General features: G+C 43.7%; 1 protein-coding gene and 1 long non-coding RNA gene across 10 annotated transcripts in view; one reads left to right on the top strand and one right to left on the bottom strand.

Moving 5' to 3' along the window:
- The window catches only part of Foxp1 (forkhead box P1), a 600,509-nt gene that overhangs the window by 235,179 nt on the left and 341,345 nt on the right, over positions 1–23,985 (top strand). The gene's annotated exons all lie outside the window — the stretch shown is intronic.
- Positions 6,302–7,217, bottom strand: LOC116099327. Its single transcript, XR_004122211.1, has 2 exons — positions 7,071–7,217; positions 6,302–6,754 (listed from the first exon to the last, which is right to left on the bottom strand). It is a non-coding gene; the product is annotated as an uncharacterized LOC116099327 (long non-coding RNA).

The raw sequence follows: 23,985 nt of genomic DNA, 5'->3' as shown, positions 1-23,985 counted from the left end.
TATGCTCTTTGATTCTCCTTGTGTTTATGAGTCTATTCAGCTTCTTTCCTGTGTTTTGACTGTATTCTACTACAATTAGAGGACTTGATTTCCTACTGTCCTGTTTTGGGCTCTGCATACAGCCCCTCCCGAGGAAAGTCCTCCAGGTAACTGTGTCTTCTTTCATTCTGGGATGTTTCCTGTGGCTGGCTGGCTGCTCTAGCTCCTCCTTAGTCTTTTTCTGTCTTCCATCTCCTTATCCCCTCCTGCCTCATTGTCCTCACTTAGGATGACTGGAGTAGTGAGCTTCTGCTTCTGTCACGAAGTCACTTCTCTGTTCAGCTCCATCAGTTTGTGCTTCTGGTGGTGCTGTGTGGGACCTTTGAGCCTTGGTTCTTAAGGCTAGCCTTTCTTGAGCAGATGGAAATGTAGCATACTATTATATTGCCTACTCTTTGGGTTCATTCTGATTTTGATTTTAGACATGTGGTCAAGCCTATCAGTAGAACTGTAGGGCTAGCACGGGCAGCCCTCTAACACTGGTTGCAATACCCTTCCCTGTGTAGGTAAGCAGAAATAAAGGCTTGGTAGCTTATTTAGCCAGTGTATTATTTTGTTATTGTAGGCAGCTGGTGAGGTCCAATTGAGGCCACATCAACATTATCTTCAGTGGCAGATGGACTGGGGCTTCGATTTACCCAGATCCGTCCTTCATCTCAACTGTTCCAGAGCTTTGTATAGACCTGGCCTAACTCAATACAGACATATTCCATGGGAAAAATATGCTTTTGATGTTTTAGCAAATAAGGATGAAATGCAATTTTCTCACTACTGAATCCCTGACTCTACAGCCTTCTCTGTGTGCTGACCACGTGGCAAAGCCCAGGTGCAACTGTCATACAGAAATTGCTTTCCCCCCAAAATACAGAAATGTGAAATCAACCAATTTGGGCACAAGTTGTATATGCTAGATTTACTTAGTATCCGTGGAACATCTCCCTGCGTTCATTGTATTAAGGACTAATCAAAGAGTTAGAAGAGCTTCATTTCTACCAATAACTGAGGGTAGAGTCTACAGATATATCTCGGCTGCTGATGGATTAGTTTTGCTAACATTGCTATAGCCAAATATTTCTTCTTTCTCATTATAGTGGCATTGTATATTTTAGATATTTAGATTTATTATATTTCTGTGTCAGTGGGAACATAGAATGGAGCTGATGTGAACACAGGCATGCACATAGACATTATTTCTCACTGAAAGGATTCTGTTTTGGCAGTCTCATGTAGCCCAGACTGGCTTTGAACTCACTATGGAGCTAAGCATTACTTTAAATTCCTTTAACCTCCACCTTCTAAGTGCTGGAGTTATAGGCATAAAGTCACAATCCCAGTCGTTTGAAAAGTTTTAAGTTGCTTATCTTTGATATTATGTATTTATGCATCTGTCTTAATATTGCAAACTGTATTTTGATGTACAGTTGGCTGTGATCAATTCACTTTGAATAGAAAGGGATTTTTCCAGAAGAATGTTTATTTACATGTTAAAAATTGTTTTAGTAACAGATGTGAGTGGTCTGTAGAGTTGGGCATTGGTAGAAGAAGCCGAGTGGTATCATATCTCACCTTGCTTGGAGTGTGGACCGATTGCCTTATTATTTGTGAAGCAGAGTCCCACCTTCCTACCTGATTCCTGGCAGCCGGCAGCTCACTGCCGTAGCCCCAGACAGCCACTGGAGTTCCTGGTTCACGAATACAAAGTAAACAGAAAATCTTTCTAATTTGAGCCCAGTGGGAACCTTCACACTGTAATGAGGGACTAATTTTGAAAGCACGGAGACATCTTACAGAAGGAGAGCCAAATTTTTAAATGATCTGAGAGAACTAATTGAGAATGGTACTTAAGACTGAGACGCTAACACATGGAAGAATCGCAACTGGAGATTCGGGTCCTCCAGGAGTCTGAGTAATTACACTGTCTCAGTTAAGTTCCCGTGGATGCTGATCTGAGCGTGGGAATGATACTGCGAGCTAGAGGACAGGTTGGTGGGAGGAATGCCCCTGATAGGCTCTAACGAGTTACACAGTGGTGAGAGTGGTTGGAAGCTCTCCAGGCCCTGACCCTTAGTGATGTCAGTGAACAGGGAGAGGGTGGCTAATCTCAGGGCCTTCTCATTCTTACGATGCTCCTGTTGGAAATGTAGCCCTGTGCAGACTGGCTCAGTGGGTACAGTTTTTTGTTGTCAGCCTCCTTTGACATCATAATAGATTTCAGTTGCCAAATCTTTCTCCATAGAGTAAAATGGAAGAGAGAGCCGTGCAGGATATCTGGACCCAAGCCAGGCATGGGTAAACATAAACAGACATTCTGACATAGACAGGCTCCCACCGGAGTGAGGGGATTCGATTGGGTTGGCTTTGCTTCTTGCAGCCACCCTGGCACCTTGTTCCAGAGGAACACCTTTTGTTCTGATCCCAAGCTCAGTGCTATTGGGTATATGTGAACTCACTGGGACATACTGGTTTTCTTTTTTTTGTTTGTTTGTTTTGTTTTTCAAGACAGGGTTTCTTTGTGTAGCTCTGGCTGTCCTGCAACTCATTCTGTAGACCAGGCTGGCCTCGAACTCAGAAATCTATCTGCTTCTGCCTCCCAAGTGCTGAGATTAAAGGCGTGCGCCACCACCGCCTGGCAGACATACTGGTTTTCTAAACCCCGCAGGTGAGGACTAACCCTGTTGCCCTTGACTTGGGGCTCTGTAGTGCTGCCTTTTGTTTTCCTCTCATTACATTTTGAGCATCAGTTTCATGATTTGAAAAAAAAATAATGACTTTCAAGATTATTCGAAGGATATTTCAGGTGGTTAAAGATGTTTTGCTTTTCTTTTCTTTTTTCTAGTTTATTTGGATTTCATTCTTAATAATTATCTACTTCTGTGGCCCCAACCATTCAACTGACAACTAAGAGGACTACCAGACGCTTTTTTTACCCATTTGTACCCCAAGTTTTTTATTCTTTTCTAAAGTAACTTTTTGTGTCTGGAGAGATGGCCCAGTGGTTAAGAACACTGGCTGCTCTTCCAGAGGATCTGGGTTCAGTTCCCAGCAATCACACAATGGTTCACAACATTATGTTCTTGGAACTTTGGTTCCGAGAGATTCAGCATCCTCTTCTGATATCTGTGGATACTGTGCGCACATGCTACATAGACATACATGCAAGCAAAACACCCGTACTCCTAGAATAAGGATAAATCAGTCTCTGAAGTACTCCTTTTGTGTGTTTGCTGATGTTATGGATAGCCTTTTTGAGGAGTGCTATCCACCTTGTTTTGTGAGACAGGGTCTCTCCTTGCAATGGAGGCTCACCGATTGGACCAAATTGGCTGCTGGCCAAGGAGTTCCAGCGATCTGCCCATCCCGACTTCCCTAGTGCCAGGTTTATATTCACATGTGTGTGTCCCCAGCTTCAGCATCTTACATGGGCAGTGGGAACTAAACTTGGGTTCTCAGCTTTCACACCAAATGCTTACTGACTGGAACATCTCTCCAGACCCCCAGTTGCTTCCCCTAAAGTTACTTATTTTTTAGTGCCCCTGCTTTTTATATAACATACATTGACAGCTCTAACTTGATGTGTGTGGCCGTCTAGCCTCTGGTCTCTCTAAATTCATTGATTCCATTTAGAAATAATTTGCCACCTTAGCACAATGTCTTTTAGCTTTCCTGTTAACATACCTGCCTAGAGCGGCTACAGAGTTGGGTCTTCCAGTGCGTTCTTTTCTCTGTGAGTGAGCTCAGTGGTAGCACAGAGGTGAGGAGAGGTTCATGTGAGGATGAGCAGCAGGGGAGGGAGTGCTGCCTGGGGGTCCTGAATCTAATTGGTTGTGCCCCTTAAATGCTGTCTTTGTGCCTTTGGCAGATATTCTGCTGCTGTCTTGTGCTGGGGCTGTATCTCCTCCTGATGTCTAATAAGTGTTGACTGGTAATTGAAAGGATTAGTGGCCAGTTCTTCCACGGTGAGAAAAGGCTAATTACCCTTTGCTCAGCAAAAAACGTCTCGTCCTTGGGATGCAAGTGTCAAGGTACCACGAAGCAGCTTCTTGAAATCATGCCTGCTGGATTACTTGGAGTTCCGGCTACATGAGGACATATAAGATTCTACACACTCATTGGTCATCTGGAAGATGTATGTGCTGCCATACTTCAAAGGACAGTCAGCATCCATATATTTAGCATAAAGCAGGTATAGCTAGATAATGTGTTTTATAGGCATGGACTTTAAAATATTTTAATAAAGTAGGTTTCAAAAATGGAAGGTTACTGTTCCACGCTCCTCCACACACAAGCCACCCACAAGATAGTCACAGACACTCTGGTCCCAAGTTTTCTGTGCAGAAGGTGACTTGTGTTTACTGAGTATGTCCAACATGGCTCATACAAGAAGAATTGTTATATTTTAAAGTTTCCTTAGCTTTAAATGTACATTGCAATGGGTATTTGTGGTCACTCTGTTAGATGTGTGTGTGTGTGTACATACATACATTTGTATGTAGGTTATTTTAAGATGAGCATCACTGAATCCAACATTTAAACTAGGAAGTCGATCTTCTTCAGCACCCGAGAATGTTTTATATCTGTTTCCTTGTTTTCCTCTGGCATAATTAAGTCCAGTAGTTTTCCTTGACTCTGCTTTGGTATTGGCCATTTTGTGTGCTTGAGACTCCAGTTCATCTTTCTATATAGTTTCAGGCATGCTAGAATCATGGGGGATAAGAGAAGCTCAACTGAGAAATTACCCCCACCAGCTTGCCTGTGGACAAGCTGGTGTAACATTTTCTTAATTAGTGTGATGTGGGATAGCTCAGCCCCTTGTCAGTGGTACCCCCCCATGTGGTCCTGGGTATATAAAAAAGCAGTCTGGGCAAGCCATGTGGATCAAGCCAGTAGGCTTCACTCCTCTATGGCCTCTGCTTCAGTTCCTGCTCTGATGTCCTTAGATAATGGAGTGTGAGGTGAAAGAGTTAGTCAAATAGACCCTCAGGTTGCTTTTGGTCACAGTGTTTTATCACAGAAATAGAAATATTAGTGAAGACATTGCCAATTTTTTACTTTCTAGTTCTTTTGTGTTTTCTCTTCTTCCATAATGGACTCGTGATTTATATCCTTTCTTCTTTTTCTCCCTCCCCCAAGATTCATTGTCTAAATTACACTCTGTGTTTTAAGGCAGGATTTTACCATGGAGCTCAGGCTGGCCATGGACTGGGAGCTTCTTGCCTCCTGTTGTTGAATGCTGGGAGAGTCGTCATGAGCCACTGTGCCTGCTAGGTTCGTTCTTCATCCTCATCTCTCAGTTCAACTAAGTCTGACATACTGCTCCTCTAAGTCTTATGTCCTACCCTGGAAGCCGCCGTGGTGGTCAGTAGGCACAATTGTGTGTATTTTCGTTGTCTCAGCCTGAGCTCTGGCAAACGGTAGTGCATTAAGAAGCATTCTGAAAAGAGCGATAGGCCTTGCTGCTTTCCAACTTAAAGTCCCTCTGTGCTCCCCCAGGTGTCTTGTATTAGACATGTGGTGTGAGGGGAAAGTGGTCAGCCTCCTGTGGGAGAGCAGCTAGGTTTCTAGGGGAAACAGCATAGGGTTCTTCATGGTCATGGGTGAGATCTAGACAGTGAGCATCCTTCTATTGGTAAGATCATGGCCAGCCCTGCTCTCATGCCATTCCGCCTTTCAGTTCATTGCTCTGCAGCTCCGCTCTGCTCATCAATAGAAAATACCTTTGGAGGTTTCTGCTGCTAGTGAATAAACTTTCAAGTGTACTTTTAAAAAGTTGTGTGTTCATGAAAGTGTGTGTTGGGGGACACATTAGGGTACACATGGGCTACACATGCATAGGGAGGCCGGGTGAGGTCGGGGGGAGCTGAGTGTCCTACTTTGTCACTCAAGACAGGATCTGTTACTGAACCTGGGAGTTAGATGAGTGAGGGACAGATCCCAGAGACCCTCCTGTCTTCTCCCACAGCAATGGGTGACAGGGCACAGGAGGCCTCACCTGGCTAATCACATGGGCTCTGGGAATTTGAACTCAGATCTTCTCAGTTGTGTTCAAAGTGTTCTTAGCCACTGAGCCTCCTCCTCAGCCCCTCCAGTATAGTTTGATTTAATAGTGTGACAGGTAATTTTGTGGCCTAATGCCACATATGAGAAGATAAGGGAGTTATCAGTCTTTTGATATTACCCTGCAGGCATAATAAAAATACAGACGTGCTCCTCTGATTTTTAAATGTGCTTATGATAATTAGCCAAAAAAAATAGATTAGAGGTACTTTGAGATTACCAAGACAAGGTGCCATCTTTAAACACATACCACACATGTATACATGCTCAGCTATGATAGGAGGGAGTGACCATCATGAGTCATTTGCTCAGTGTATCCTCTGCTGGGACTGTCTGATTGCCTGATCTTAGTGTGTAAGTGCTGTAATCAATTCACTGCTGTTGCACCTGGTTCCCTGACAGAGCCAGTGGGTGCAGTCAAGCAGGAGCCTGCTTTAGGTCCACTTCCTTGCTCCCTCTTTGGAGTGGCCTCCTCTTGCTCAGACGTTGTTTGCATTGGCCATCCATGTCTGCCTCCAGTCTCTGTCATAGGCAGGCCTGAAGGCATCCTTGCTCCTCTGTGCTTAGGGATGTTCTCTCCAAATACTTTCTTCACTGTTGATTGTATTTTGTCCTCAAACTTTGTAAGAACACAGTCAGATGGGGATCGAGGCATTGGATCCTGGAATTGAAAGAAGAATTTATCTCTTAAGCTGGGCCACATCCCACCTTTTTGGGTTTTCCCCATCTGCTGAATGGGATTAAGAAGGTTACAACACTGGGCCTGACATACTTTCACATTGACTTTTTGCTTCTATTACTCTCATTGTAGTTCAATGCCTGCCCCCTTTCCCCTCTTTTCTGTTATGGTTTGTACAGTGGACTCCTTTTGAGCCTTTTGTGATCACACATCATCTCTCCTGCCTCCTACACCCTTCATTTTCTTTCTTCCCTGAAGTTGTTGTTGGGTTCTAGGCATTTGTGGAAAGATTATTTACCCATTTGAAGCATCCAGCCAGTGAGCGTGAAGAAACGCCTTTCTCCTGGTAGATTTCTTAGAGCAGGAAGTTTTTACAGCAGCCACAAGCTTTTCCTCCCTTCCTTCCCTCCTGGAGACACCTGTGAGCTGGAAGGTTCTCAGTGAGCACAAGATTGCCTGCCTCAGCTCTATTCTGAAGTCACAGTAGTAGGAGCCAAGTGAGGTGGCTCCTGGGAGGGTTTTCTGCCACCGAGCACTTAATGATAGTTAACTCAAGATTTTCCATCCTTACAGTGCATGCATGAGTGATCTGTGTTCAGTTGGAAACCAGCCTTCTGGTCTTGTGTCTTGATCTTCCCTCACACTTGAGGTATGCTGTCTGATCTTGTCTCTCTGGGATGCTCAGCTGCAGTGAGCCTAGTGCTGGGGAGCCACAGGATGAGGAGACACCCCAGATAGCACATGAACTGTGTGTTCGTCAATAAGGTGGATTCAAGGCACATTCAGCTTACAGTGGGTTTGACTTAAGGATGGCTTTACTGCACAGTGAAGTTATTCCTGGATTGCTATTTTCATCCAGTCTCCTTTTGGGGTAGAGTTGTCCCTCAGAGTTTCTCTGAGTCTACTCACAGGGCAGTTCCTTTGAGTGTGGTCTCCCTCTTAGTAGCAGAATTCCCACTTTGTACCAAAGCCCTTGTCCTAGCATGGTCTAGTAGGAGAAGATAGCATTTCACTGTGCTTTGAAGACGAAGGAATTATGTATTTCATGTGCTTTTGGCCCCTTCTTTCTGCTAATGCCTGCCAGACATTTTACTGCTCAATGTTAAGGTGATGGTGGTGGGGAGAGATGGTGTAGGGAAAGGTTGTCTTTTCTGTTTGAAAGGAAGAGCGATCTTGACTATACCAAATACCTCGTTTCTCTCATTTGAATGCCATGAGGCTGAGAGGTAGGACTGTTGTCAGCCGAACAAAAACCAATGAGCTTTATCACCAGATGTGAGACTGCCTGATATCTAGTACACAGAGAATTCATTTATCGGGTGCTCTCACCACCCAAACTCCTCCAAACGAATGTCTCATCTGTGATTTCCTTCGAGGCACACAGTATGAAGGCAGCTCTGGGCACTGCAGTGGCTCTTCTGCACCAGCTGGCTTGTACCGAACTCAGTGGTCAGACTGCTGGCGGAACAAAAGGGAACTCCTTCCTATTTTACGCATGTGTCATGCTTTAAAGGCTTAAGAACCACAGAAGCATGACATATATCGGGGCATTGTGTAAACAGATGTCCTCGGACCTGTTGGACTCGTACTGCAGGACATTCTCTGATACTGTTACTTAGTTTCCAGCATTTTAACTGCACAGATTGGTCATGTATGGTTCTTCTGCATTCAGAGCCATTCTGAACGAAGTGGGGCAGTACCAGCTCGTATTCCCCAAAGGCAGCTGAAGCTGGGCAGTGGCTGCATCCTTGGCTGCTGCCTGGTCTGGAATTTGCCATTCTTCTCTGGACTGCTTCTATCATTGCTGTGACCATGTGCCCTGTGAGCTCTGGCATTGGCAAGCCTTTATGTGTTCAAAGCTAAATTGTATGTTGAATGTGCCCCAAGGCATTCTTTAAGACAAAAGGAAGTAAAACATGAAAAATTTGAAATCTGTATGTAATTTCTGAAATTTTACACCCACACACACACACACACACACACACACACACACATATATCTTACATGCATAAAGCAATACTTGGATATTACTTTATTTTCCTATGTGAGAAATAAAAGTGATGAAAATTATGTATTGTAAGTATAATTCATGTGTGAGTATGTATGTATGTGTATATGTGTGTATGTAGGCACATCATGTGCATATGTATGTTTGCATATAGATGCCAAAAGACAATCTCTGATGCCTTTCACTTCCAGAACTATTTGCTTCAGTTTTTTGAGCCAGGGTCTTTCATTGTCTTAGACCTTGCATATTAGGGATAGCAAGATGGCAAATGAACCCCAAGATCTGTCTTTCTCCATCTCCTCAGCATTTGGATTAAAAGTTCAGTCGTCATGACTGCCTGGCTTTTTTGTTTGTTTTTTCAAGATGTGTTGTATTTGTATTATATGTGAGTGTGTGTATCTGTGTATGGGCATGTGCTTATGACTTCAGTGTCTATGGAGGCCAGAAGAGAGAACTGGGTGCCCCAGAGCACAAGTTCCTTGCAGTTATGAGCCATCTGTGATGGTTTGCTGAGATGTCCCCCATAGTTCAAGACAGTTGAGCCTTTGGTTCCCAGTTAAGGAGGCATGGAGTTGCTAGAGAAACCATGCCAGTGGGAGCAGACTGAGGTTTCAAAGCCTCCTGCCATTCCCAGGACACTTTCTCTGCTTCCTGTTTGGGGTTTAAGCTATGAGCTCTTAGCTTGTTGCTCTGGCCACCATGCCTTCCCACTGCTTCTCCACTTCCTCACTGTGATGAACTCCTATCCCTCTGGAGCCATGGCCTACATAAACCCTTTCTTCTCTAAGTTGCCTTGGTCATACTTTTTATCACAGAAAAGTAACTTAGGAGACTGAGCCTGGCAATCAGATTCTGTTTCCATGCAAGACAAGTACATGCTTGTTCTTAAACTGAGCCACCTTTCCAACTCTGTTCTGTTTTAGAATGCTAGGGGTTAAACTTAGATTCCCAAGCCGGAATGGCCAGCGCAGAGCTCTCTCCCCAGTGTGGATGCAGTGTACATAGAATCTCTCCTCCCAGGACATGTTACAGAGTGCTCAAGGTAGCATCTCACTTCAGTTTGATGTTTTCTTATTGCTGTTAAGAGGTTGAAACTCAGAAAGTACCGTGATCCCTTCACACAGTGCAGCTAGTAGCAGATTCTGGAGCCCAGCCCTGTGTCTGTTGACAGGGCTGGCCAGAGGAGTCACTAAGAGACAGAGTATGGATTTCTGGGATTGGAACAGAACTTCAAAGTGGATGTCATGCCTGTTGTCCCCGTAGGTTGAAGCTTTAAGGACAATACTTTACCTGACAGTTTCTAAGAAGTTTCTGAAAACCATTTCCGTGTCTTCCTCTTGGGTCTTTCCTTCTCCAAACAAAGTTCAGCCGAACCCAGATTGAACATCTTTAATTGCGAAGCATGAAACCCCAAAGGGTTCGAAATCAGAACATTTTCAGTGCTCACTAGAAACCACAAGGAGACTGCACTACACCTGACCTGAGGTGACAGGTCCCAAGTCAAGCTTCCTAAACATGCTGTATTCAGTTTCCTTCTGACTGGGTGTAAGTGACTGACACTTGAATTTCTGTTTTATCTTTGGGTACCAGCTTACAGATAACTGATTATTATATGTGTAAATATCCTAAATTAAAAGTAAAATCCAAGCATGTTAATCAGACTGGCTCAGTTGGGGCAGCTCAGGGCCCTGCCTTTCTCGACTTCTTGGACTTTTCTTTCTAGCGGATGCTTTGAGGGAAGTGGTGGGAGACGCCTGGTTGTATCTGTCCCTCTAAATTCGAGTTTTCCCGATCTGAGTTAACACTGCCACAGAGTAGCAGTAGAATACACTTTACCTTTTCTTTTCTCACTGTGTGGGCATGTGCAGGCCATGCCACGAATGCAGGGAGCAGACGACAAGTCAATTCTCTTCTTCTGTGGGGATTAAATTCTTTTTTTTTTTAAGAGAGAGACTTTCACCCCCTGAGCTCTTTCTCCAGCCTCATGATCTGCTTTTACTTGCTGCTTATATTCTCCATGTCCCACATCACACTTGCTTTGTCTTAGAAACATCTACTGATTCCTGCCTTTACTTAGTATCGTCTTCCTTTTATGTGTGTAATGAACAGGAGGTGCCACGACCTCTTAGTGGCACCTCTACTGTTCCCTCTTCCTACATGTCTTCATTCTAGCTTCACTTCCATCCTTTTTATTTGTCATCTGCATTGGTTCCCAACCCCAACTGTACACTGTCGCTTTGAGATTTTGAAACTTACTGAGCTCTGGGCCTCATGCCCAGAGACAGATTTAATTCAGTCGGTGTAAGGGCTGTGCCGTCAGCATTTTTTCAAAGCTATAAGGAGGAGTTCTCATGTCTCTCTCCAGAGTTGACAGCCTCTGCTCAACATTGTCAGAATGGTTAGACCTCTGTTGAACACATCTGAGAGTCACCTTACTACTTTCTTCTCCCTGTTACCTGAGTCAAGTCCAGACCCCTGGTTAAATTTTTGCTGTCTTATTATTGGATCCTAACCTGTCCACCAGATTTACCTCTGGCCTCTGCTTCCACATATATTGATTGACAGCTCCTTTCTTTGGGTAGTTTACCCCCTACAACTTGGAACACCCCCTTGCATATGTTTGACCCTCCCTGCAATTCCCCTGGATGTAGTGGCTCCTACCTGTAGTTTAGCCTAGCCTGAAGCTGGATTCTGTATTTGAGGTCTGGATATTGTAAGATTTTATTGTAAAAGAAAAAAGTTAACTTCTCTTATTACATACCACATAATACATATACATTACAATACATTTAAATCCTGTAAGTAAGCCGGGCAGTGGTGGCGCACGCCTTTAATCCCAGCACTTGGGAGGCAGAGACAGGCGAATTTCTGAGTTCGAGGACAGCCTAGTCTATGGTGAGTTCCAGGACAGCCAAGGATACACACAGAAACCCTGTTTCGACAAAACCAAAATAAATAAATAAATAAAACTAAAAATAAATCCTATAAGTGTAAAACATATTGCCATATTAGACCATCACATGAATCTTCTTATTCCACCATTGATGTGACAAAGACATCAAAGATCCTAGAGATAAAATGAGGATCATCATCTCAGGAAATAAGATTGGAGTATTTCCACCAAGTTGCCTTTCATTGAACTGAAAACACTACCTTTCTTCTGGTGGGTTTGGTTCTGATCTCTGTGTAGAGCCCACATGGTCATTGCAGAGGTTACATTGTACATTTTGGTAATGTAAGAGATGTAGTTGTTAGAGTCTAGAACTGCCTCTGACTGACAGCAGCATTCTTGGTTGGACAACATTACCAGAACTGCTAAAGATTAGAGGATCCTGGTGTGGTCCTTACCAGCCCTTTCCTCCCATGGCCTTGGGGACTGTCTGTCAAGTGCAGTTCGAGTGGCTGGAGGAGGGCTCATCATGGTGTTAAAGCTGAAGTTTCCCAGACCACAGAACAGAAGGAACAGCATTACAGCTCATCTAAACCTTAATGCAAAGTCATCATATAACCGGAAAGTGGGGAGGGGTCCAGAGTTTAAATTAGGGTGCTGTTAGTAGAGGGAGGGTAATTACATTTTTGGTGCATAGCGAATCTCAATTGGTATTTATAAAAAGTCGATTAGATTAAATTCTTATAGCTTCCTCGCTCATTCTATTTCCTCAGTACCGTGTTAGGAACAATAAGGTGATTTTACTTCAAGGCAGTGTAGGGAGTTCTGTTCAAATTCTATCTCAGTCATTCACATAAATATCAGCCAGCATCCATTTCTTCTATCTTCAGAGGCATGAACAAATACTATGCAGACATGATCTGCTTGGCTGCACTCTGTTGAACATCTGAGGGGAAGAGCCCAAGGATAGAGAGAGTTCATTTTATCCAGGAACTAAAGAATGAAGATTGGTGTTAATTTTGTTTACTAGAATTCTCCAGAGCTATTCATTTTGGCTTGTGAAGCATCTTCTATAAACTGGGCATGCGGGAGATGAGGAGACATACCACTGATGATGTGAAATGGAATCATTCCTGCACACATGAACACTGCAGTATTGAACAGCCAAAGGGACACTGATTGAACGCTTTGCTTTGAAGGGCTTTTGGGAGGGAGGGGCATTTACAGCAGGGTTACATGGGGGCAGGCAGGCTTATCTAGTCAAAGGAGGCAAAGCCCGTGATGATAGACTGGACATGTGTGGAGGCTGGAGATGAGAGCTTGCAGGGTGTCCTTGAGTGTCTACTGGTGATGGAATGGAGCTTAAGAGAGTCACAAAGAGGGTCTGCTAATACAATGATCTTCCAAGTGCCTCAGGATGTTTCAAGCTATCTTCTTCCATTTAGGAAACTAAGAACTATTTATGCCAATATGGTACATGCCCTCAACATTATGCATTATAATGTTGGAGGCCAGAGAGATGGCTCAATGGTTAAGGGTACTTGCTGTTCTTGCAGAAGACCCAGGTTCATTTTCCAGCACCCACAAGTCAGCTAACAACATTTCTGTGCTTCTGTGATTATCAGGCATGCACCTACTTATATGCAGGCAAAATGCACATAAAAATAAGTTAAGTTTGAATAGGCTATAAGAGTGAAGGTTCTTGGGACTCATTATTACTTTTTAAAAATTATTCCAATATAAAAAAAATTAAAGTATGGCATATTCTAAGATTGATAGTGTAGGATACTTTAGGGAAGCCATTTCAGGATGGCATGAGTTTTGAGACTTTCGGTTTACAGGATTTGGTTGTTTTTCAGATAAGTGGCTTTAGGGGAGATGGTATAATCATAGGGAAGAAACCTGTAGTTGGCCTGTGAGTCTCTGATGGAATAGAGAAGAAATGATTTTCTATGTCTGGCAGCTGCCATGTCTGTGCATCCACAGTGGACCATGGTGTGGGACTGGTGCTCCCGATCAAGAAGAGCACATACAAACTATAAACCACCAAGCCCCAAGACCTGCAGGCCCACCACCATTCCACTGTACAGGCCAATTGATTGACCACAGTGTAGTGTGCACCTGGTCCCTTTAGGCCACAAAGGTGCCCTAAAGATTATGAAGCAGAGATCTGGTTGATATAAATCAGCCACCTGCTTCGTGTGGGCCACTGCCTATTAGAACATGGCTCCACCATGCAACATTTGGCACGCAGTCTTCATAATGGCCACCACACACAGCGTTGATACCAGTTAATACAATGAGAAGCCTGGCATAATGGAGAGGACTGATCTACAGAGTACTTTTGAGTCCCTTCCCCAAAGACATTGAAATGTCAGACTAGTACCAAAGACAGAAAAGTGAATGAACCTGATGCTGTGAAGTCAGAGGACCTGCAGTGGTTGGCTGCCTTCTGTGGGTGGTTATGGTAGTGTTTAGAAGAGAGAGAGAGTATAAAATGGGGGTTACTGAAGAAGTGAAGGTAAGAGATGATGGAGGAGCCCTGTCATGGGAGACCATTGGAGATGAAAACTTTCTGTCAGCTCTTATTTTGTCAACATGACCCTAAGGGTCTGACAGCTGGGCAACAGGGAGTGGCAGCTCACTGAGCGCTGAATGCTTACAGGAAATGAATAGGTTGAGTTAGGGAACGGAGGCAACTAGCTCTTTCCAGAGATTTCTAAAAGTGAGGTTAGGAGGTTGGACCATTTAGTAAAGTACTTTCTGGGAAATCATGATCCCCCAAGGGCTCACTTTATTAACAAAACCAACAAAAAAAACTTACCACCAACAAAAAAGGCTTGTGGGTACCATCCGTCAGTAATCCCTGTGTCAGAGAGCCAGAGACAGTAGGACTCCTGGCTCTACTGACCAGCCAGGCTGGGTCTTTGTTCGATGAGAAACCTGCTTCCAAACATCAGATGGAGATCTATTGAGCAAGACCTCCCGCTGTACCCAGTTGCCTCTCCATACAGTGTACACATATATGTGCATGCGCACATTACCTGGGTAGATATCTATGGCCATACTGACAAAGACCTTTCTAAAAGGTGAGAGAAGGTGCTGTGGATTGCGAAAATTATTTTATTCCGCAGCTGGGCAACTATTACAGAGTTACATCAAACTCTCTTACTTAAACCTTACTTAAAAATTGTTAAATTGTACAACTTTATGAGCTTTTAAAACCAACTTTCAGTTTGCAACAAATTAGGGCTGTTTAAGGGGTAGGCATGGAATCTTCTAGAATACATGGAATCTTGTAGAAACAATAGAGATTACACCCAACAAATCCTTTCATTCGTTTTGTTTTGTTTTGATTTTCTTGATAAGGTTTCCTCTGTCCTGGAACTCAGCGTTCCTCCTGCCTCCGCCTCCCAGGTGCTGTGATTAAAGGTGTGCTCTGCCTTGCCTGTGCACTAACAACAGCAACAGCATCGCCTCTTTGTCTTGTGTTTCTCAGGCCTTTGGGCAGCAGGAGAAGTGAGTTAACATTGCTGTGAAAGCCCTGAGGTGGTTATGGGTGTAAACCATTTAGTGGTGGTGTCAAAGTGCATATCCCGACAAAGGCGCCTATCAGAATGTGAAACGGAAACAAGTCATGGTGCCCAGGCTGTCCAGTAGTCTTCTATCAAATCCCACCTTGGCCACCTGCCTGTTTCCCTCCTCCTGCCCCACCAACCCTAGGGAATATAGCCATTTTGAAGTGTTTCTGCCCTCTTTGGGGTGTCTGTAACTCTAGCCTTCTTACAGCCATCCTCCTCATCCTTAGATTTGTTTGTGCTTTCCTAATGGAACGCCTCTCTGAGCCCAGGAGCCATGTTAATTTACGGTGTATTTTGGTATTCCACAGGGTGAGTGATGGGGAGCGACACCACTTCTTGTTTCGCTCTTTCTCCCTCTGAAGAGCTTTTTACTACCGAGTCCTTGACATCTCCCACCTTACCATATCTTCCCGTTATCTTTAGCTGGGCCCATTTCGTCCATTAGCTGTATTCTAATCACCTCTCAGAACGGTCAGATTTACAAGCAGCACATGAGAGAGAAAACACAAAAAGCCAGCCCAGCCTTTCCTGACATTCAGCAGCCTCCCTCTAAATACTGGCGAAGTTTATTTGCTTTCTGTGAGGGTGTGCTAAGTGATTTTGCAGTTTGAGTGCTGCGGCCTTCTAGCACTTAGGCTTGCATTTATTAAATAAATTTGTTCTCTAACTCAAGTGTTAAGTGTGTATGATGAAACCTCAAAGCCGATTTCGGTGATTGCAATGTGCAAATATTTTTTAAATTATGTAATTAAATAGGACTTGGCCTTCGAGGTCCACCGAAGTAATTTATTAATTGAATCTGATTTAATTGTATGTTATTTTCGTTTATTCAAGGGAAGAGCCTGCCTCTCTTACTGAGATAGGAGCCTCTTGTGTGCCTTGCCACCGGAAGGAGCCCAGAGAAGTCTTTAGCACCCTGTAAAATATTAACCGAAAAGAGAGGACTCATTTCCCTCCCGTCCCTGAAGTTGTGTTTGGGCGTCTGAGTCTCGGTGCTTTTAAAGGGAAAAGGAAAGAGAATAAAATCTGGTGAGGTAGACTGATTGTGATTCTCGGTGTTTATCATTAGGTTATTTTTAAAGTGAGTCACTCTTTTAACTTGTGCCTGTTCTCAGGGTTACTTGCTTGAAAAGAAAAGCTCCTTTAATTCAGTGTTTGCACCATCTCGCCAGGACCAAAGCCGCGTATCTGTTTCCTTAAAATGTCGTTTTAAAGGTATTGTGGTTTTGGAGCAGCAGTTGTGAATGAAAAGTATGTAAACTTAGCTGTTCTTGCTCATATCATTTTTTATACTTTCGTGTCAGACCAGAAGGCTGCTTTAGATTTATTTTTCATTGTGTATTAGGTCTAGATTTTTTTTTTCTTCTTTGGAAACATATGGTCTTTGGGATATGTTATATTCGGTGCTTAAGAAAATAACAATGCAATACTAAAATAGCTTCTTAGTCGATATTATATTTGGAGGAAAATTAATTAAAAAAAAAACTAACCCTTATGAAGGGGAATTTTGTGTGTGTGTGTGTGTGTGAGGGGGCAGGTTCACATCTGTATTTAAGAAATGAAAGAATTTATCCATGCTGTATCCAGTCATGTGAAAGGCAGTAGCTTTGAGAAGCCCAAATTCTTTCCCCGAAAGGAAAATATTTTTTGTTGCTATTAAATATAGTTTATATTGGTACTTTGGAACTTTTCTTTTCCTCAAGCGAGGCCATTTACTTAAACCCTTAGTTCATATTTCTATATAGAAACGTCTTTGTCGCTGAGATCTGCCTTTGCGAATTCTCATTTAATATGTGGCTGTTTATTCATATCACGTGGTACTGCACACCTGATCAAGTGACAGTATGACGTCATGGCAACCAGCAGAACGTGTGAGTGACTTTTGAGTCATGGTGGCCTAGAAGGTCATTGAGGTTGACAGAAGCAGCCATGACGGGGACTGTCCCTCCCCCGTGCATTCCAGTACATAGGATGGCTCTGTGCTACTGAGCACATAGAAGACGTATGATTGAGAAATACTCATTTTTAAAGCCGATTCTGAAAGCAGACTAGAACATTTGAGCTGTTAGAATTTCCGTAGCAAATGGTAAGTACACACATTGTTCATGTTTCTCAATGCCCAGGACCCCGCTCAGAGAATTGTTTTACAGTGTTGCCGTTCTTCTCGACTTCTCAGAACAAAACTACATACAACTAAGTCTCATCTCTGTCACCCATAAGGAGCCTGGACAGAGGAGCAGAACCCTGTCTCTCCTCCCAGTGGGATCCTCTGCTCCGCTCTGTTGCCTCCTAGTGAAGGTGTGGGTCCTAGTTGCACACCAGTGTTGACTAACAAGAGTTTTCTTGCGAACAAAATGAGAGAACATGCAGGATGCCTGGAGAATAGAAGGGAGCAACTCCGAAGATTGTGGCTGTACTCACGCAGGCCTGGCACGCTGGTCTTTGTCACATGCCTGGCTCTTCCCTCCAATCGCTGAGCTCTCTGGTTGAAATGGCGGTACTCCTGCATCCCTGTTTCCTCAGCTGCCCTTTCCAGGGACTAGTGAGCCTCTTCTTGGTGCTCGAGTTCCTGTAATCTACACTGAGTCTGTGACCAGATGAAGTGGCTGGACTCCATCCTCAGGGACACCTGTCAACCTTACGGTGCTTTCTGTTCTTCTCTGTGAAACTGCCCCCCACCCCAATCTGAGCTTAATTATCCTTAAATGTCTGAGACATAATTTTGCAGAATAAAATCTAAAGTTTAGTCACATAAGAATTAGGGCATTTTCTGACTTCATTCCAGATCATCTCCTTTGTTACCAGCAAAACTTGGTGGAGGGATTTCTGATTAAGTGCATCTTCATTTTCCTATTTTGAGGTGGGTTTGTGTTCCTCTTGTCTTGTCTCCCCACCCCCAACCCCAAGGAACAGTACCATCACTACCACAAACATCACCATCATCACCACCACTCTCATCATCACCACCAACAATATCACCACCACCATCATCATCACCACCACCATCATTATCACCACCATCATCATCACCACCATCATCATAATTATCATTATCGTCTCTGTCACTGATAAAGCCTCGTGGTATGACTGGAGAGAGAGAATTCTGTGGTAAGGCATAGGGAAGCTTGAATGGTGTGCAGAGTGCCTTAGCAGTTAAATGAAAGGCTGGTTTATATAAAAGGGCTTGTTTCTGTGTGGAAAATATGAGCCTCCCCCCCCCTTTTTTTTACGTGGACCAGGTGTGGATTAGTGCCCTGAACCTTTTACCCTGCCACATTCCCGCTTGTAATTCTTCTGGGGCGCAGTTCAGCCAAGTCAAAGAAATGTGTTATTAAAGGTGAGCTGAAAGGCATTTAAAAAATAAACAAACTGTTTAAGATCCTAAATCAGCAACAGAAACTATACACACAGACTTGAAACATGTAAGAAAATGGGTTTCAGAGCCTTTGGGTTCCAGACCAGATCCCTCTCCGTCCTCCTTTGAAGTGTTCCCCTAAGTCGGTTTGGGTCATTGTGGGGACAAGCAGACTCTCCAGTCTTCCCTCATAGCTCCTTTCTCACTAAGGAACTGCCCCCACTGAGGTGAGGGAGACCAGCATAGTGCTCTCTGACTCCTCGGCTAGTGTTGGGAAGTAAGCATGAGAGCTCTGACTTCTGTTAGCCCTTGGTGTGTGAGCACACATCCTTCTCTTCCTAGCCTTCTGAAGTACAGTAGGCAACCAGAAGTAATTAACCACGGTAGAAATGGAGGACAGACAATTTCAAATTAAGTTATCCTTGATCAGTGGCTGATCTTTTACCAACAACATTCTTGAGGTGCCAGGCCCTCTGTTCTTGTTAATACATTCATTCCTCAAAAGCATAGGGTGGACTGTAATTATAGCCCATTTTATGGATAGGCACACTGAGAGATAGAGAACTCCAACAATTTGCTTGAGATCCCAAGGTAATGAAGCAGTTGAGCTGAGGTTTGCTCTTGGGCATGTGAACCCAAGCTGGTAAGGCCTAAAGAATTCCAGTTTCCTCTGTCCTGGGCACTCTGATGTTCTATAGTACTTGGTTTTCTTGAGGCAGTCCACAGAGGCATTAGGAAGCCTAGACTTTGGCCCTGTGCACGTCCAGCCTTTGCTTCTTGTAGTCCAGGGTTTTCCTTAGCTTTCTTACATCGTAGCCATTGTTTAACCTGTTTTCAGCCCCATGGTGATGTAGCCTTGTATGCTTTTCTCTCGAGGTTATCTTAAGCTTTCTATGTGGTTGTGAAACAGTGGAAGGGCATTCTCTGAGATTGAGTTTCAAACATGGAAGAGCGGGGCTATCTCTGAAGTAGTTTCTTGGCACTCCCCGCCCCCTTCCCCTGCCTATTTCAGCCATTCTTCTAGGCGCTGTTGCTCTAGGACTGGAGAAGCAGAATCCTCTGCAGAAGGCTGTGCCAGGCATGTATCACAGGTCCTTCCTCTTTGACCAGATTCCTGGGACATTTGGAGAAACCATATAGTCACCGTGGTGACAATTTCTTTAATATCTTTGCTAAGGGGCAAAGAGAGTGTGCTCCAGCCTCAGACTCCTGCTTCAGGCTTGCATTTCTGAGTGTTCTCATGGGAGATGGTAGTGACTCCTGACCTTTGGGCCAGAGTTCAGTGTAGACAGAGGCTGAGATCTGCAGGTGACAGGGGAACCAGGAAGAGACGCCTGGGAAAGGAAACGGGATGCGAGGAAAGTGCCAGGAACAGTTGCCTCATCATTTGGCATTTCTCTGGTGATCAAGAGCCTGGGCTATACTTTCAGGTTGCTCATAGGCATTTGGGGTTCATCTCCACCAAGCTTCACAGTTTGAGGGAAGACACATAGTACTTAGAGTTAGTTATTTTGGGGAGAGGAGACCTAGGAGTCTTTCTGTCCATGCAGGGAAGGCACATGGCTTTATTCATGAGTATAAATAAACAAGCTCATGAGATCTAGCTATGAAGTCACTTCTGTGTACACCCCACTGTTTGTCAGTGGGTAGCCAAAGAGCTGGAGTGAAGTAGAGGGATGCTCTTGCGCAGCTCATGACCCGGTTAACATTGTTTTCCACTGAACCCGTCCCACAGGTAGCTGCTGCTCACCCTTGGGACACAAAACGAAAATCAAATAATACCCCTACATCCATGCAGTTTGTATACTGATATTTTATCCCCAAACCAGATACATAGTTAAGGTGAATTCCCTTGCTCTTTCTGTTCACTATACTTCACCTAAAAAAAAAAAAAAAAACAAAGCAAATCCATTTCACTGCAGACGGGAGCCACTGAGAGCCAGATGTGCTCCCTAGAGCTCACTGCCAGGCTGCAGCTGTGCTAGCCTGTGTCTGGTAGGCAGCCATGAGCTGTGTCTGCCAACTGTGGCTCAGACACTGGTGCAGGCTTAAATGATTAGTTGAATACCTCATCCGGTGGCTGGGTTCACTGTGTGTGTCCTTCAGATGACCAGTGCCATACAGGCTGGGGCCCTCTGTGGGTCGAAACACCCAGAACAGAACCAAACATGACTCTAAAGATAACCTAATTACCAACAGTTCTTGCCCTTGGGTCAGTTTCTTGACTCCAGCCGCCCAGGTAGGAAAGCCAGGAGCTAAGTAGGGCTGGGGTGCGGAGCTTATTTTGTTGTCTTGCTTTCTTATTACCCCTGTGGTGAAAGACATTTTGTTGTGTTGATTTTATCCAAATAGAAGTGTTCATCTAAAGTCTTAGTTTCCACCTTTGGAAGCACCTGGATCCCTCAACACATCTGTAGTCTCACTTGTCCATACTTTCTGCCATACAACGGAGATATCTATAAATGTAATGTGCCAGCATACCTGTGTGAGAATTTTTGTTTGCTTGTTTGTTTGAGACAGGGTTCCTCTGTGTAGCCCTGGCTGTCCTGGAACTCACTCTGTAGACCAGGCTGGCCTCGAACTCAGAAATCCGCCTGCCTCTGCCTCCCAAGTGCTGGGACTAAAGGCATGCGCCACCACCGCCCGGCAGTGTGAGAACTTTTAAACAAATAAACTAGGGTGCCCTGTTTAATGACCATGCAGGCCTTTGCTTATACACAGGAGAACCTTGGATTTTGGTTCTCTGTTGTCTAACAAGCGCTTGACTACATAGTACTTGCTCAATAATGTTCTTAGAGTGTGTCAAATATGAATTCCCAATGAGAGGGGTGATTTGAGTTAGGGTAGCCATGTCAATTACTAAGCGGAGGGGAACAACCCACAGTTTTGTGCCAAAAGAGGGAAGGCTCTGATTATTACAACTTCAGCAACATTTCCCCGCATGTTTATATCTGAAGTCAGTTTCTAGCAGAAAGCCTAAGATGGCAGAAGTAAAGTTTCTGAAGGGTGCCTTTCTTGAAACTGAACCCATATATATATATATATTCTGTATACATACACACATACATACCCACAAATATATAAATTATATATATATATATAAATTTATATATATGTGTGTGTGTGTGTGTGTGTGTGTGTATATATATATATATATATATATATATATATATATATATATATAATACATAAAATCAACTTTGCCTCCTAGTTGCCTTGTGTAAATTTGCTGTGCAGGAAACATAAGTAAAGCCATTTGGTTTGTGGCATGGGTGTGGGCGGGCTCAGGAGGCGGGGATAAAGTTGAGGCATTGATATAGTATGAGAAGAGCCAGATGGCCGCATTACACATCTTTTGTGTTCTTGTTTGCTTCTTAAAGCAGTTGCAGAATTTCGCCCTTGGCGATATTTTCTTCCTCATGCCTGTGTGCTCTGCTTCGAATTTACTTTTGTCAGGGAGCTTTGAAAGAAAAGCCTTGCTGGGGGGATAATTCTTTTTTCTAAACTTATATTATGAACTTGTAAAGTCAACAGTGTACTCATAACAATATTTTTTTCTTTTTAACGTTAAGTGTGTTGGTAAATAGTGGCGGGATCAGTTTTTCTTTTTTTCTTAACGTGGTGACTTCAAACATATTTTATATCAGTTCAGGGAGAGAGGTCTGCAAAGTATGCATGCGGAATTGATAAAGTGTGGATGGAAGTGTATAAGGAAAAAGATAGGAGAAGCCGACTTTCCCCACTGCTCACTGCTTGTTCTCAGGTTGTAGTTGACTACAGGGTTCTGTGGCAAACCTGACTTCGTGGTGCCCAACTTATTGAGAGTCGGTTAATACAGGTTAATGGGTTTTGCCCAAGTGTGTGGTTGGCATTGATTAGAAAATTTATATCTCCTTATATTTATATAGAAATTTATATTTGTTTTATACTAAAAGCAAAGGATCTTTTGCAATCATAGGTGGGGGAGGGGGTTTAAGATGCTGTCATTACTTGCAAAGGATGAGATTTTATCACAGAAAGCTTTTAATAAGAAATTACTCCAGGGCCATTTTCCCCCTGTTCCCATCATGGTGGAATGGTTCAGGATAATTAACATCCTTTACACATCCTTTGTTTGTCTTTCCATAGCTAGATGATGGTTTGGTCTCTCATGGGCGCACAGGTTTCTAGTTTGAATGGGAACCTCCAGTCCCTGACTGGCAAAAGAGAAACCCACAGTTCCCTCCTTATTAAATTCCCAGTTAGTCCCAAGTCCTAGGCAACCCCTTTCCTTAATGAAGTCATTGTAGGCATCATATCCCATCAGTTCTGGAGATGTTGCTGGAAGTCTATCTTACCCGTTAAGAGGATAATCAGCAGACTTAGAAGGTCCCCATCTGGACTGTGGAGTTCTTTCCCTGTGAGATGTTTTGCCTTTTGAGATAGCTCTCGCGTTTCTTCATCTGTTCAGCCCAGAGAAGTACGTATGAAAAGTCAGTGACTCCAGATCCATCTGCCGTTATTATTTCCCGCTGATAATTGGCTTGAACAATGAAAAGCCTGTGTCTGGAGCCTTTGAAACTGTGCACCCTGTTTGTTTTCTGGAGCTCTAGCTGCTGTGCCCCCCTACCCTCCCTCCCCCCTTCATTCTCTCTAGGTTACAGCAAGTGGAGCTTGTGTGGGGATGACATCTTTGACTCTGTACATCAGTACGTGTCACTCAGCCTGCAGAGCTTGCATACGGATTTCTGTCCCAATCCCTGTCTGTGTTGTTGAGCCTTCCAGCAATAAGCTTAGGCTGAGCTCCTATGCAGGGATCTCTTACCTGGATTGTCGTCTTTATTTCACTGTCCTCGTTAAAATATTAATTTAGAGTACAGTATCTAATACCTATGGAATCAGATGCTACCTATAATTGTACAATATATTCAGTGTCATCCAGGTTCACACAGTGCAGCTCATTAATACTGGATTCCGCCATCCACTCTTCCATTAGCTTACTCAGTGCACGGTGGACGAGCCAGCAAGTATAACGACCTACTCAAGCTGCCAAAATAGTCGCTAGAAACAATGCTGGGGTGGGCAGGGTCTTCGTCACAGTGATAGATGGATTTTATTTTTGTTCTCTGTCTTACTTGCATCAACTCTGGGGGTGAGTGACTGTGGAAGGTCACTTCAAGGGAAAATAGTGAGCAGGGCAGAAGTCCATCATTTCTCCAGGCTCTGTGTCTTTGTTCTTTGGGGTACAGGGAATCATTTTTGTTTTATTTTATTTTATTTTATTATTTTATTTTCTGTAGCTGCCATTGTCTATGATAAAAGTAGGATTTTGGTCTCTCTCTCTCTCTCTCTCTCTCTCTCTCTCTCTCTCTATATATATATATATATATATATATATAT

Source organism: Mastomys coucha, unplaced genomic scaffold, assembly GCF_008632895.1.
Source record: "Mastomys coucha isolate ucsf_1 unplaced genomic scaffold, UCSF_Mcou_1 pScaffold20, whole genome shotgun sequence".
Lineage (NCBI taxonomy): Eukaryota > Metazoa > Chordata > Mammalia > Rodentia > Muridae > Mastomys > Mastomys coucha.
The sequence above is the reverse complement of the archived record's forward strand: the minus strand, read 5'-3'. Positions and strand labels throughout refer to the sequence as shown.